The 12,945-nt window shown below is 39.4% G+C and overlaps 1 non-coding gene across 1 annotated transcript; it reads right to left on the bottom strand.

Annotated features, from left to right (window-relative positions):
- Positions 1-9,429: 9,429 nt before the first annotated feature.
- On the bottom strand, positions 9,430-9,536 carry LOC123238297. The gene has a single exon (XR_006505500.1). It is a non-coding gene; the product is annotated as a U6 spliceosomal RNA (small nuclear RNA).
- Between the last annotated feature and the right edge of the window lie 3,409 nt (positions 9,537-12,945).

The raw sequence follows: 12,945 nt of genomic DNA, 5'->3' as shown, positions 1-12,945 counted from the left end.
CAGGCCTAAAGACAGGAGGTCCTAGGTTCAAATCCGGCCTCAGACACTTCCCAGCTGTGTGACCCTGGGCAAGTCACTTAACCGTCATTGCCTGGCCCTTACCACTCTTCTGCCTTGGAACCAATACTTAGTATTTATTGTAAGGTGGAAAGGTAAGGGTTTTAGGAAGAAAAGAAAAAAGAAGAAGTAGCAAAGGAAGTATTTGAATCCAGGTCCTCTGATTCTAGGGGCATAGTGACTAGAGTGTTGGGCCTGGAGTTAAGAAGACTCATCTTCATATATGACCAAACAAGAGTCAGAGAGCATTATAAGATGTAAAATGAATAATTTTGTTTATATTAAATAAAAAGCTTTTGTACAAACAAAGCTAATATAACTAAGATTAATTAATTTATTTTTTTACATGATTCATGTTTTTATTTTCCCCTTCACTGCCTCCCCCCCATAGCCAATACTCATTTCCACTGGTATAACCAAGATTAAAAAAGAAACAACCAACCGGGCAAAAATTTTTACAATGAATTTCTCTGATAAAGGTCTAATTTATCAAATTTATAAGAATAGAAGCCATTCCCCAATTGACAAATGGTCAAAGAATATGAACAAGCAATTTTCAGATGAAAAAGTCAAAATCATCAATAATTATATTAAAAATGTCCTAAATTCTCTTGATTAGAGAAGTAAAAACTAAAACAACACTGAAGTACCACCTCACACCTATCAGATTAGCCAATATGACAGTAAATGAAAGTGATTAGTGTTGGAGGGGACGTGGCAAAATTGGGACACTAATACATTGTTGGGGGAGTTCTGAATTAGTCCAACCATTCTAGAGGACAATTTGGAACTCTGCCCAAAGAACTATAAAACATTGGTGCAAGTCCTTTGATCCTATAATACCACGCCTGGGTCTGTATTCCAAAGAAATAATAAAAAGGGGGAAAGGACCTACTTGTACAAAAATATTTACAGCAGTTCTTTTTGAAGTGGCAAAGAATAGGAAAATTGAAGGGATGTCCATCATTTGGGGAATGGCTGAACAAATTGTGGTACATGTTGGTAATGGAATAATATTGTGCTATAAGATACAATAGGCAGGATGATTTCAGAAAAAGCTGAAAAGATCTGTGGGAATTGATGCAGAATGAAATAAGCAAAACTGGGAGAACATTGTACACAGTAACAGCAATATGATCATCTGTGAAAGCTTGGCTACTCTCAGCAATGCAATGATCTGGGACAGTCTTGAAAGACTTATGACTGGGAATACTATCCACTTCCAGAGAAAGAACTGTTGGAGTCAGATGGATTCAGATCAAAGCATACTGCTTTTCACATCAGTGTATTTATGATTTTAGTTTGGAGTTTTGGTTATATGTGAGTGTGCTCTTACAACAATGAGCAAATATGGGAGAGTGTTTTGCATGATAATAAAAAAAAGAATACTCATCTTCCTTTGAGTTCATATTTGGCCTCAGACACTATGTGATCCTGGACAAATCACTTAACTCTGTTTGCCTCAGTTTCCTTATCTAACAAATGAGCTAGAGAAGGAAATGGCAAATTACCCTAATATCTTTGCCAAGAAAACCCCAGAGGGTCACAAAGTTAGACACAGTGGAAACAACTGAACAAGAATTTCTGATTCTAAAATCTAGTTTTCTTTCTAATTTTTTAAAACGTGGAATCCAAAGACATGGGCTTAAATCTTGCCTCTGCTTTTTACTTGTTGTATGATGTTGGACAAGCTACTTCTTTTCTCTAAGTCTGAATAACCTCATTTGTAAAATGGATTATTTATTTCCCACTATCATTGTGAGGAGACAAAGTGGAGGAGGAGGAGGAGAGATAAAATGCTTTGTAAACCTTAATGAAAATAAGCTCATATTATTATTAAGTCATTAGGGAAATAGGATAAAAGCAGATGAAAAATTTTAAACTATCTGCATCCCATCTCTTTTTAGGGCAGGAGTTCTTAAATTCATATTTGTGAATTTAAAAAAATATTTTTATAACTTCATTTGAATATATCTGGTTTATTTTGTAATCCCTTTAAACATTTAATACCATTATTCTGAGAAGGGATCCATAGTTTTCCCAAGACTGCCAAAGGGGTCCAAAGCACATGCCAAAAGTTAATCCCTGATGTAGAGACATCCTTAGACCCATCTTACAGAAAAAGAAAACAAAGTCAACAGAGTGACCAAGAGTGAGCCTGTAACCCTAACCACAGCCACACTCTAAAGAAATGATAAGAGGTCTTGAGCCCTCCCCAACTTTCTTTCTTCCCGATGTCCACTGGGCAGCACTTAAGGGAAGCCGTTAGTGATACTGAAACAAGATATAAGCAGAAAGCTGGACTGAGGGTAGCAGTAACAGGATCTTCCAAAAGCACCACTTATGAAACGTCTCTTTGGAAAAAATGATCTGCCCTGTTCGTTCCCTAGAGTGATCCAGAGAGGGTAAGTGATTTGCCCGAGGACCCAGGGGTAATTAGCAGCAGATTGGTGTAGATGCCCTTTTAGCTCCCTTCCAACGCCCAGGTTCTCTGATTCCATGCTTCTCTGACCCCAGGGCCAAGAGCTGCTCCCAGAGGAGGGAGCAAGCGGGATGGGTGCCAGCGCCTAGGTCAGGCCTCGAGAAATAGATGTAGGGGCTGGCTCCATCTACGAGGAGTGGGGCTCGGACGCTTCGGAAGGGAGATAGCCATTGCCAGCTTCCTTTTCTGCCCAGCAAAGCATGCTCTGGCCATATTGGTTGTTTTGAAGAGGACAGCGAAGAGTAGATTGAACCCTAAGGATGTTAATAAGCTAGAAAAGAAGTTTCATGAGTCACTAATTTTAGCTTTTCACACACACACACACACACACACACACACACACACACACAGGCACTCAAGCACATCTCCAAACTCTCTCATTCTGGGAAATGGAAGGATCTTGTTTGTCTTGCTGGATTTTTCAATTCTTAATCCTCTGCCCCTTCACTACACAATAATTCATTGACTTCATCCATTCCTGGGCCTGTATTTGCAATTCTTCACTCTTTTCCAGCAAAGTCAGCCTTCAACCACCTGATGATTGCAAGCACCCAGGGAGAAGAGACAGCCCATCCCTTGGTTTCCCTCCAATGGAATTGGAGGGGGGGGGCAGGGAGGGGGCCTTCTGTGACTTAACTCTGGAAGAAGAGAATTCAAGGCAAAACTTGGGGACTGTGGCCTTTTAGTGGAGGGGATGTTCCTTCCACCCACACCCCTGAAGAAGAAATAGGAATTCCATGTTAGCACCCCTGGGCAAAGTCCTACTCACCCCACCCGGGTTACCGCTCCATGGCTCCTTTGTTAAATAGAGATACTCAAATATTTAAACAGAACCAAATATCTTTCATCGCTATTTCAGTCCAGCCCCAGTCATGCTTTACTTCATTCCTCCCAACCCCGAAAACATCTTCTCAAAAGCCAGGCCAGCTGCAGGGCCACCAGAGACCATGCCCAACAGTCTCTAACCCTTCCATCTCCAGAAACGTCTGCCCTAACATCCCACTTTCCTCGTTGCTGAATGCCTCGTTTTAACCCCAATATTTCTATCAGGTTCCAACTATGCTTTACTTTAATAATAATAATTACTAGCATTTATATAGTGTTTCAAAATATTTTATCATTTTACCCTCTGGAGGTAGGTGTTTTTATCATACTCCTTTTACAGATGAGAAAACTGAGATAAAAGAGGGCAAATGACTTGTCCAGGGTCACATAGCTAGTAATTATCTGAAGCCAGCTTTGGTGATTCCAGGGCCAGCACTGTAACCACCTAGCTTTTTCACTTTATTCACCATTCCCCAGCTTTCCTATTTCACCAACTACCTGGCTGCTCCAAGGGTCCCCTTCCTGTCTCTCCCAAACCAACATGTGGAAGTTTGGAAGCTGGCCTTATATGGCAGAGGGGGCTGTTGCTGAAGTGGGTCTTTTAATTGACTTTGGAACTGGACATGAGAGTTCAAACAAAAGGTTCAAGCAGGTGATCTATTCCTGTCTTCCCTGGAAGCTTTGAGATACTTGGAAATTGCACAAAGGGAGAAGGAGACACCAGGGACAGTTAGGGAGACCCAAATTCAAATCTGACCTCCCATGTGTCTTAGCTCTGTGATCTTGGGCAAGTCACTTAACTTCTATGTGCCTTGGAGGCTAGTAGATGGTTCAGTGAATAAAGTACTGGGCCTGGGGTCAGGAAGAAATGAGTACAAATCCAGGATTAGGCACTTCCTAGTTATGTGGCCCTGGGCAAGTCCCTTTGCTTCTGATCACCTGACAAAAGGATCTACTGCAGAAGGAAATGACAAACCCCTGCAGGATCCTTGCCAAGAAAACTTCATAGATAATTATGGTGCATGGGATTACAAAAAAGTCACACATTACCGAATGACTGAAAGACTGAACAACAATGAGGAACTAATGGATGTCAAGTGACTGCTGGATTTTGAAAGGAACACATCAGATGGGGGCCCATGTGTGAAAGCAATAGAAAACCCAGTGACCTCTTAGGAACCCTGAGGGGGAAAGGAATAACAACAGCCTTCTGGGGACCAAACCTACCAGTGTGAGCATGATGAGTTGAGAGAGTGAGCCCAGAGGGGGAGCTTCATAATTCTTTTGAAATTATAGTGTCTTTGACTCAGTCATACAGAAAAACTGGTAGATTATAGAGAATAACAAACTTGGGCCTTTGTTTCTGAGAGAAATTCAGTCATTAAAGTAGCTTTGAAATTTTCCAAAGAAATTGGAAAACAGTATGGGAGAGATTAGGTGTAGATCAACATCTCACACCCTTCACCAAGATAAATTCAGAATGGGTGAATGACTTGAATATAAAGAAGGAAACTATAAGTAAATTAGGTAAACATAGAATAGTTTATTTGTCAGATCTCTGGGAAAGGAAAGATTTTAAGACCAAGCAAGAGTTAGAAAATACTACAAAATGTAAAATAAATAATTTTGATTACATTAAATTAAAAAGGTTTTATACAAACAAAACCAATGCAATCAAAATTAGAAGGAAAGTAACAAATTGGGAAAAAATCTTTATGACAAAAATTTTTGACAAAGGTCTAATTACTAAAATTTATAAGGAGCTAAATCAATTGTACAAAAAAGCAAGCCATTCCCCAATTGATAAATGGGCAAGGGACATGAATTGGCAATTTTCAGATAAAGAAATCAAAACTGTCAATAAGCACATGAGAAAGTGTTCTAAATCTCTTATGAATAGAGAAATGCAAATCAAAACAACTCTGAGGTATCACTTCACACCTAGCAGATTGGCTTAAATGACAGCAAAGGAAAGTAAAAAATGTTGGAGGGGATGTGGCAAAATTGGGACATTAATGCATTGCCGGTGGAGTTGTGAATTGATCCAACCATTCCAGATGACAATTTGGAACAGTGCCCAAAGGACTTTAAAAGACTGCCTGCCCTTTGATCCAGCCATACCACTGCTGGGTTTATACCCCAAAGAGATAATAAGGAAAATGACTTGTACAAAAATAGTTATAGCCACACTCTCCGTGGTGGCAAAAAATTGGAAAATGAGGGGATGTTCATTGATTGGGGATTGGTTGAACAAATTGTGGTATATGCTGGTGATGGAATACTGTTGTGCTGAAAAGAATACTGAACTGGAGGAATTCCATGTGAATTGGACCAACCTCCAGGAATTGATGCAGAGCAAAAAGAGCAGAATCAGGAGAACCTTATACACAGAGATGGATACACTATGGCACAATCAAATGTAATGGACTTCTCTACTAGCAGCAATGCAATGATCCAGGACAATTCTGAGGGACTTATGAGAAAGGACGTTATTCACATCCAGAGAAAGAACTGTGTGAGCAGAAACACAAAATAAAAACATTTGCTTGATCTCATGGTTCAATGGGGACATGATTGGGGATGTAGACTCTAAACAATCACCCTAGTGCAAATATTAATAATATGGAAATAGGTCTTGATCAATGACACATGTAAAACCCAGTGGAATTGCTCATTGACTAAGGAAGGAGGGAGAGGAAGGGAAAGAACATGAATCATGTAACCATGGGAAATATTCTAAATTAATCAATTAAATAAAATTTTTCAAATTTAAAAAAAAAAGAAATTTTCCAAAGGCAATACAGCCTGCTATCCTTCCCCTTTAACTCTGGCCTCAATTCAGTTTGTACTGTCTTCCCAACACTACAGCTTATTCAGATGGGCAGGATCCATGGGTTAGTTTGTTTTGAATAAGCATTAATAAGTGTCTTCTATGTTCCAGGTATAATATCTGTGAATGTTATCTTATTTGATCCCCAAATGAACCCTGAGAGTAGATGCTATTATTATATCTCCACTTTACATTTGAGGAAACTGAGGCATGGGGAGGTTAAGTGACTTGTTCAAGGTCACACAACTGGGAAGTGTCTGAGGCCAGATTTAAATTCATTTTCTTTCTGACTCCAGGCTCAGTGCCCTATCAAGGGACAATTAGGTAAAGAAAGGAAGAGAAGTTGCCTTCCTCCTTCTTCCCAGTTGGCACCCACTTCCCTCTCTCTTTCCTCTCCCTCAAGGAGTGGGACTCAGGTTAATTTGGGGAATGAGAGGATAAAAGGGGAAGGACTTCTGTACTTTGGCCCCAGGTTGAGTGGCAGGGCATGTTGTCCCTTTTCCCACTCTACTTGCTCTCCTACCAGGCTGTATTTTTTAAGACCAGTCTTCCCTGTCCACACCCCACCCCCTGGAACAATACACATCAATCCAGTGCAATATTTCCTACTGTGCTGAAAAGCAGCAAAGACAAAGATTAAAGCTGTTGTAACAAAACAAGACCCAATTCCAGGGATTAATGATGTAATCTACAAAAATGGGCATCTGGAGAACCCCTCCTTAACTTGGACTTTGTCCTGGATCTCCTCTGGGACTCGGGGTGACAAACATCTTTGGCAAGCTTAAATGTCTCTGTTCTAAGCCTTGCCTTTTATTAAAAATCAAAGGGTTGTCAGAAAAGGCTATCCCTGTTATTCTATCTTTAAAATAATCTTGAATTCTTTGGATGGATGATTGGATGGATGACTAGATGAATGGATGGATGGATGGATGGTTAGATAGATGGAAGAGATCTAGTTGTAAGGGAACTTTTCAGGTAGCATTTTGCTTCAATAAATCAAATGCTTTTTTATAATCAACACTAAATGGAGTGGATTCTCATTCTAGGTGTCTTTCATTCAGTGGTATGCTGGTAAAGATTTGGTCCACGGCAGCTTATCTCTTGTGAATGCCAGTATACTCCCTCACCTCACTGAGGATCCCTCCAATGTATTAATACATTATTCTTGGGGTATACGGAATGTTTCAGGAGAAGTAGAACCTCTGGTGCTTGCCGAACCCTTTGCTTGCCCACCTTTGGTGTGTACCTTTCACCCAATTCTCACCTGTGACTCTAAGAAGCTGTAGCATGATGAATGGCCACATCCCTCTAAAATCATTTTGGCAGAGGGGTTGCACCAGGGTGAAGGTAACTAATAGTCCTCACGGCCATTGATAAGTTAATTATAATAATTATTATAATAAAACATTATAATTACTATAATTATTACAATAAATAAGATATTTACCCCAAGTATGTGAAGAGTTCCCCAGGCAGGATGAGCAGATGACAACAATTTGTTCCAACAGTCATGAAGACGGCTGATGCAGGCGCTGTGGAGCACCTAGAGCTCGGTCAGACATCAAAGATGCCACCGTCATCCACGGCGTCGCGGGCCATCACCACTCAGCCTGACTTTTGTCTTGCCACTTGGATGACACTGGAAGAGAGACGCTGGTGGCTGTGCAACTCTGCTTCGCTTAAATCCAATTGACTCACAAATCAAGATATCGTCCCGTGTTGTCATCTGTTCTTTCAGAAAATGAAGCGTGAACAACAATAACAACAGATTATTCTTAAAAACATTTCATGTAGTTGGGAAAATATCCGTACTTTTTGCCCAAATCCTCACTACTTTCTAACATTCCAGTTTCTATAGTGGCACCGCTAATCTAGTTCCCTGGAGTCAGAAAGGCTGACTTCTGCCTCTGATATTTACTCTTGCATGACCCTGGGCCTCTGTCTACCTCAATTTCTTCATCTGGAAAATAAAGATTAGGTCTTCCTCCACCTATAAATGAAAAAAAAAAAGCATCTTCTTAAGAATTTATCTGAGGAAAATAAAATATTTGTGGAATTCTTTGTAAACCATAAAGCACCATATAAATCCTACCCAGGTTCAAAATTTCAAATTATCTTCAATTCTTCCCTCTCTCATCCCCATAAACAATAAGTTGCCGTATCTTGTCAACTCAACCTCTACATCTATTCTTTCTTTGCCACTTGCATGGCTGCCATCTTAGTTCAAGTCTCTTGTCTCTATCAGTGGCCTCCAAACTTTTTTGATAGAGCTGCTCCATCAGCAAATATTTTTGAGTATGAATCCCCAACATATATCTATTTATTAATAAACTACATACATGTGCTACTAAGTCATACACATATCATTAAATATACACAGAAGTGGTCATTTAAAAGAGATAAAATAAAGCTGAAATTAAAAAAAAATTTAGGTGTTTTTCTACATTAACAATACAAAAAATGGTCTCCCTAAAATACTATTTTTTAAAATTTTTTTAAACCCTAATATCTTTTATATATATCCTTGCATATTAATTTTTATTTGTTACAGGGCTAGGCAATGGGGGTTAAGTGACTTGCCCAGGGTCACACAGCCAGGAAGTGTCTGAGGCCAGATTTGAACCTTGGACCTCCTGTCTCTAGGCCTGGCTCTCAATCCACTGAGCCATCCAGCTGCCCCTAAAATACTATTTTTATTAATAGTTTAAGAGCAATGTGATTGAATACCCTTCATTAATTTTTTTAAACCTATACCTTCCACGTTAGAATCAATACTAAGTATTGGTTCCAAGGTAGAAGAGTGGTAAGGACTGGGCCATGGGGTGAAAAGACTTGCCCAGGATCACACACACAGCCAGGAAGTATCTGGTCAGATTTCTCCAGACCTGACTCTCCATCTACCTACCAGCTACCTAGCTTCCCTGAACTTCATTTTTTTTTAACATTTATTAATATACATTTTTAACATGGTTGCCTGATTCATACTCCTCTTATCCCCTTCACCCCCCCACACACACTCCCCCCACCCATGGCCGATGCGCATTTCCACTAGTTTTGTCATGTGTCCTTGATCAAGACCAATTTCCAAATTGTTGGTAGTTGCATTGGTGTGGTAGTTTCGAGTCCACACCCTCAATCATGTCCACCCCGACCCATGCGTTCAAGCAGTTGTTTTTCTTATATGTTTCCTCTCCTGCAGTCCTTCCTCTGAATGTGGGTAGCATCTTTACCATAAAAAAATATGGAACGCTTCACGAATTTGCGTGTCATCCTTGCACAGGGGCCATGCTAATCTTCTCTGTATCGTTCCAATTTTAGTATATGTGCTGCCGAAGCGAGCACCTGAACTTCATTTTTAATGGTAGTGAATGTAAATTCTTATTTGAAATATTATTGACAATTTTTGAATTTTTTGCCTGACTTCTTGTTAGATTTCATTAGGTTATCATCATTTTTAACTTTGTAATGTGACTGACAAAGAGCTTCTAGTCTTGATTAGAAGTGTAGTATAAACACCACCTTGTTTGTTTGTGCTCATGTTTTTTAGTATTATCTCCCGTCTCAGGTTTCTTAATTCATTTGCCCATTTGGTGAGAGTGAGGGGAGAGGGTTGACTAGAGCCTGGATCTGTGACTTCACTGCCAGAGAAAACTCCTGGATGAGGAATTTTTCCACCAATATAAATCAGCAACTTCTCAGCAATTGTTTTTTGTTGTTCAGTTATTTCAGTCGTGTCTGATGGCTTTGTGATCCCATATGAGATTTTCTTGGCAAAGATACAGGAGTGGTTTGCCATTTCCTTCTCCAGCACATTTTACAGATGAGGAAACTGAGGTAAACAGGATGAAGTGACTTGTCCAGGATCACACTGCCAATAAGTATGTGAGGTCAGATTTGAACTAAAGTCTTTCTGATTCTAGACCTAGCACTCTGTCCGCTGTGCCACCTAGCTATCCTAATTTCTAGTCTTTGAGAGTTGCCAGAGAATGCTGATAGTTAAATGACTTGCCCAGGGCCACCCAAACAGGCAATAGGTAGGTGTCAGAAGCCAGACTTGAACTCAAGTCTTCCTGACTGCAGATTAATCCTTTCTCCACTGCACCACCCTGTTTCTCTTTGTGGGTTAGTATAGATAAAATTAAGTTACAAAATCCACATATCCATTTACCTGGACACTTATAAACTGTATAAACTGCATGTTTGCAAATTCCTGAAAGCAAATGAATGAGTGAGGAAGACTGCAAAAGCAAATGATCACTTTTTGGAAATATGGTGGATAAGGTTCTTGTTCAGGTCTGGGTTAGAAATTACCCCCTTAGCTTAAAAATTAACCCTTTAGGTTAAAATTTCCTTTTACCTCCCATCATATCCCTGAAAACTAGCTCCAAGGCCAAGTAAACTAACCCCTGGGTTTTGACAAAAATTATGGAGTCACTTAAATGTATTGGAACCAGCAACCTTTATTCTGAATTCCTGAAGTGACCCTTAGAAACGTCACTATCTTCCTCACATAGTCAAGTAAGCCCATATGAAAACTAGTTGCTCAACACCTTCATAACTGTGTTTTCTCTAGCATAGACTATCTGATCCAGTTGCTTTTCCCATCTCTGTTCCCTTTATTGCCATTTTAGTTCCTCTACAGAAGTATTTCTGGGGCTGTGATATGGAAGTCCAAGTGTGGTAGTTTTACTCTCCTTGAATTTATTATAAAATATTTGTTAAATCTATATCAGACTATTCACTGCCTGGGTGGGGTAGAGAGGGAGAAAAATTTGAATTTTAAAATGTCAAAAAGCAATGATCAAAAAAGTGTTTCTATGTGCAACTGAAAAAAATATTTGTTATGCAAATTTTTACAGCTATTTTACTTTTTAATTCTGTCCTTGTTTCCTTTTTGTCCTTAGGTGCACTCTGAATATGCTTAGTTAGCTTTCTCATGAAGCTTTCTTTAAACTGCTTTTAACCTTCACTGTTTCTATGTTTTTATGAGGCCTTACTGCTCATAATCATTCTTTAGTGTGGATTAAATCAGTCTTGCTCTTGGCTGCTATACCTCTTCACTTGGCAAATAAGTCAAGTGTTTGCTAATAAAAGAGGCTTTTTAGGTTACTTTGGCCTCCTCGTTATGGCAATTGATTTACTTGGTTAAAGTTCCATTTAAACTCCTAATAGCCCATGTTCAAATCTTGTCTTCTTCCCATATTCCCCCCTTTTTTATCATCAATAACTCATTTAAATATGTAGGGATGAAGTTGTTTTAATTGCATGCATGTCACATCTTTTTCTCATTTCTATTCTTCTAGCTTTGCAGGAATTTTTTTCTATCTTTGCCCTAACAAGTCATTAGGCTGACTATTTGTAAACAAGGCACTCTCATCTATAGCTCTAAGAAGCTGTACCATGAGCAGCAGCTACACCCCAGGTAAAATCAGATGGACTAAGCTAGGTTGAGGGTAAACAACAAGCCTGTCAATAAGTTTAGTGGGACATCAAGTATGTGAAGACTTTTCCTGGCAGGATAAGCAGATGAAAATAATTCATTTCAAGGGCTATGAAGGCAGTTGAAGCAGATGCTGTGGAGTGCGTAGAGCTTGGTCAGACGTCGAAGCTGCCAAGGACATCCTGGGACATGGCTAGTCATCCTGACTTTCGTCTTGCCACAAATTATCTCTGAAAGAGTGAGGCTGATGACTGTGCAGCTCTGCCTCATTTAAATCCAACTCATGAACAAGAGAAGACATCACCCTCATGTTGTCATAGATCTTCTTAGAAAATGAAGACAAGTATTATAATACAACATAGACAAGTATTATTCAAAGTTGACTCCTATAACTTTGTCAGTTTAAAATGATCGTTTTCACTTTTTTTGTGATATTATTCAATGCTTGCCATGTCCAGCACCTTCTGATTCTTTCCTCAAAGAAGGTATTCACACATAGACATAAGATTTCTACATAGCCTGTCTTTGGCCTCTCTCATTCCTGATTCTTGTCTCATATTTTCTACTGTCCTTCTCATCATCCCTACCTACTATATATCCCTAGTTTTGCATTAAAATCAGTGAATATCAAAGTATATGGTGATTTAATTTAGAGGATCCTTTATAGTTTATCTACCTTTTCATCTTCTGTAGATATAAAGTTATTTTCATAGTGATCTTTTTCCAAAAACATTATGAGTCTTGCAATATGAAATAGGCAGAGCAATGTCAATACTACCTATCACACAAGATTGTTGGGAGGAACATGCTTCCTAAGCCTTGAGATCTCATATAAATATGTTGGGTTATTATTACAACCCCTGATATAACTATACATTTGACAAACATTTCCTGAGCACTCACTATGTATAAGATCATATCTTCAAAGCTGGACAGAGATTAATGGCATGGCAGGAGCAGCTAAGTAGCTCAGCGGATTGAGAGCAAGCCTAAAGATAGGAGGTTCTGAATTCAAATTTGATCTCAGATACTTCCTAGCCGTGTGACCCTGGGGAAGTCATTTAACTCCAATTGTCTAGCCCTTGCTGCTCTTCTGCCTTGGAACCAATACACAGCATTTATTTATTTGTTCGTTTGTTTGTTTTTTATTAAAACCCTTACCTTCCATCTTAGAATCAATACTGGATATTGGTTCTAAGATAGAATGGTGAGGGCTAGGCAATGGGGATTAAGTGACTTGACCAGGATCACATAGCTAGGAAGTGTCTGAGGCCAGATTTGAACCCAAGATCTCCCATCTTTGGGCCTGAT

This window comes from Gracilinanus agilis, chromosome 2, assembly GCF_016433145.1.
Source record: "Gracilinanus agilis isolate LMUSP501 chromosome 2, AgileGrace, whole genome shotgun sequence".
Classification (NCBI taxonomy): Eukaryota; Metazoa; Chordata; class Mammalia; order Didelphimorphia; family Didelphidae; genus Gracilinanus; species Gracilinanus agilis.
This window is presented reverse-complemented; position numbering and strand designations above follow the sequence as displayed.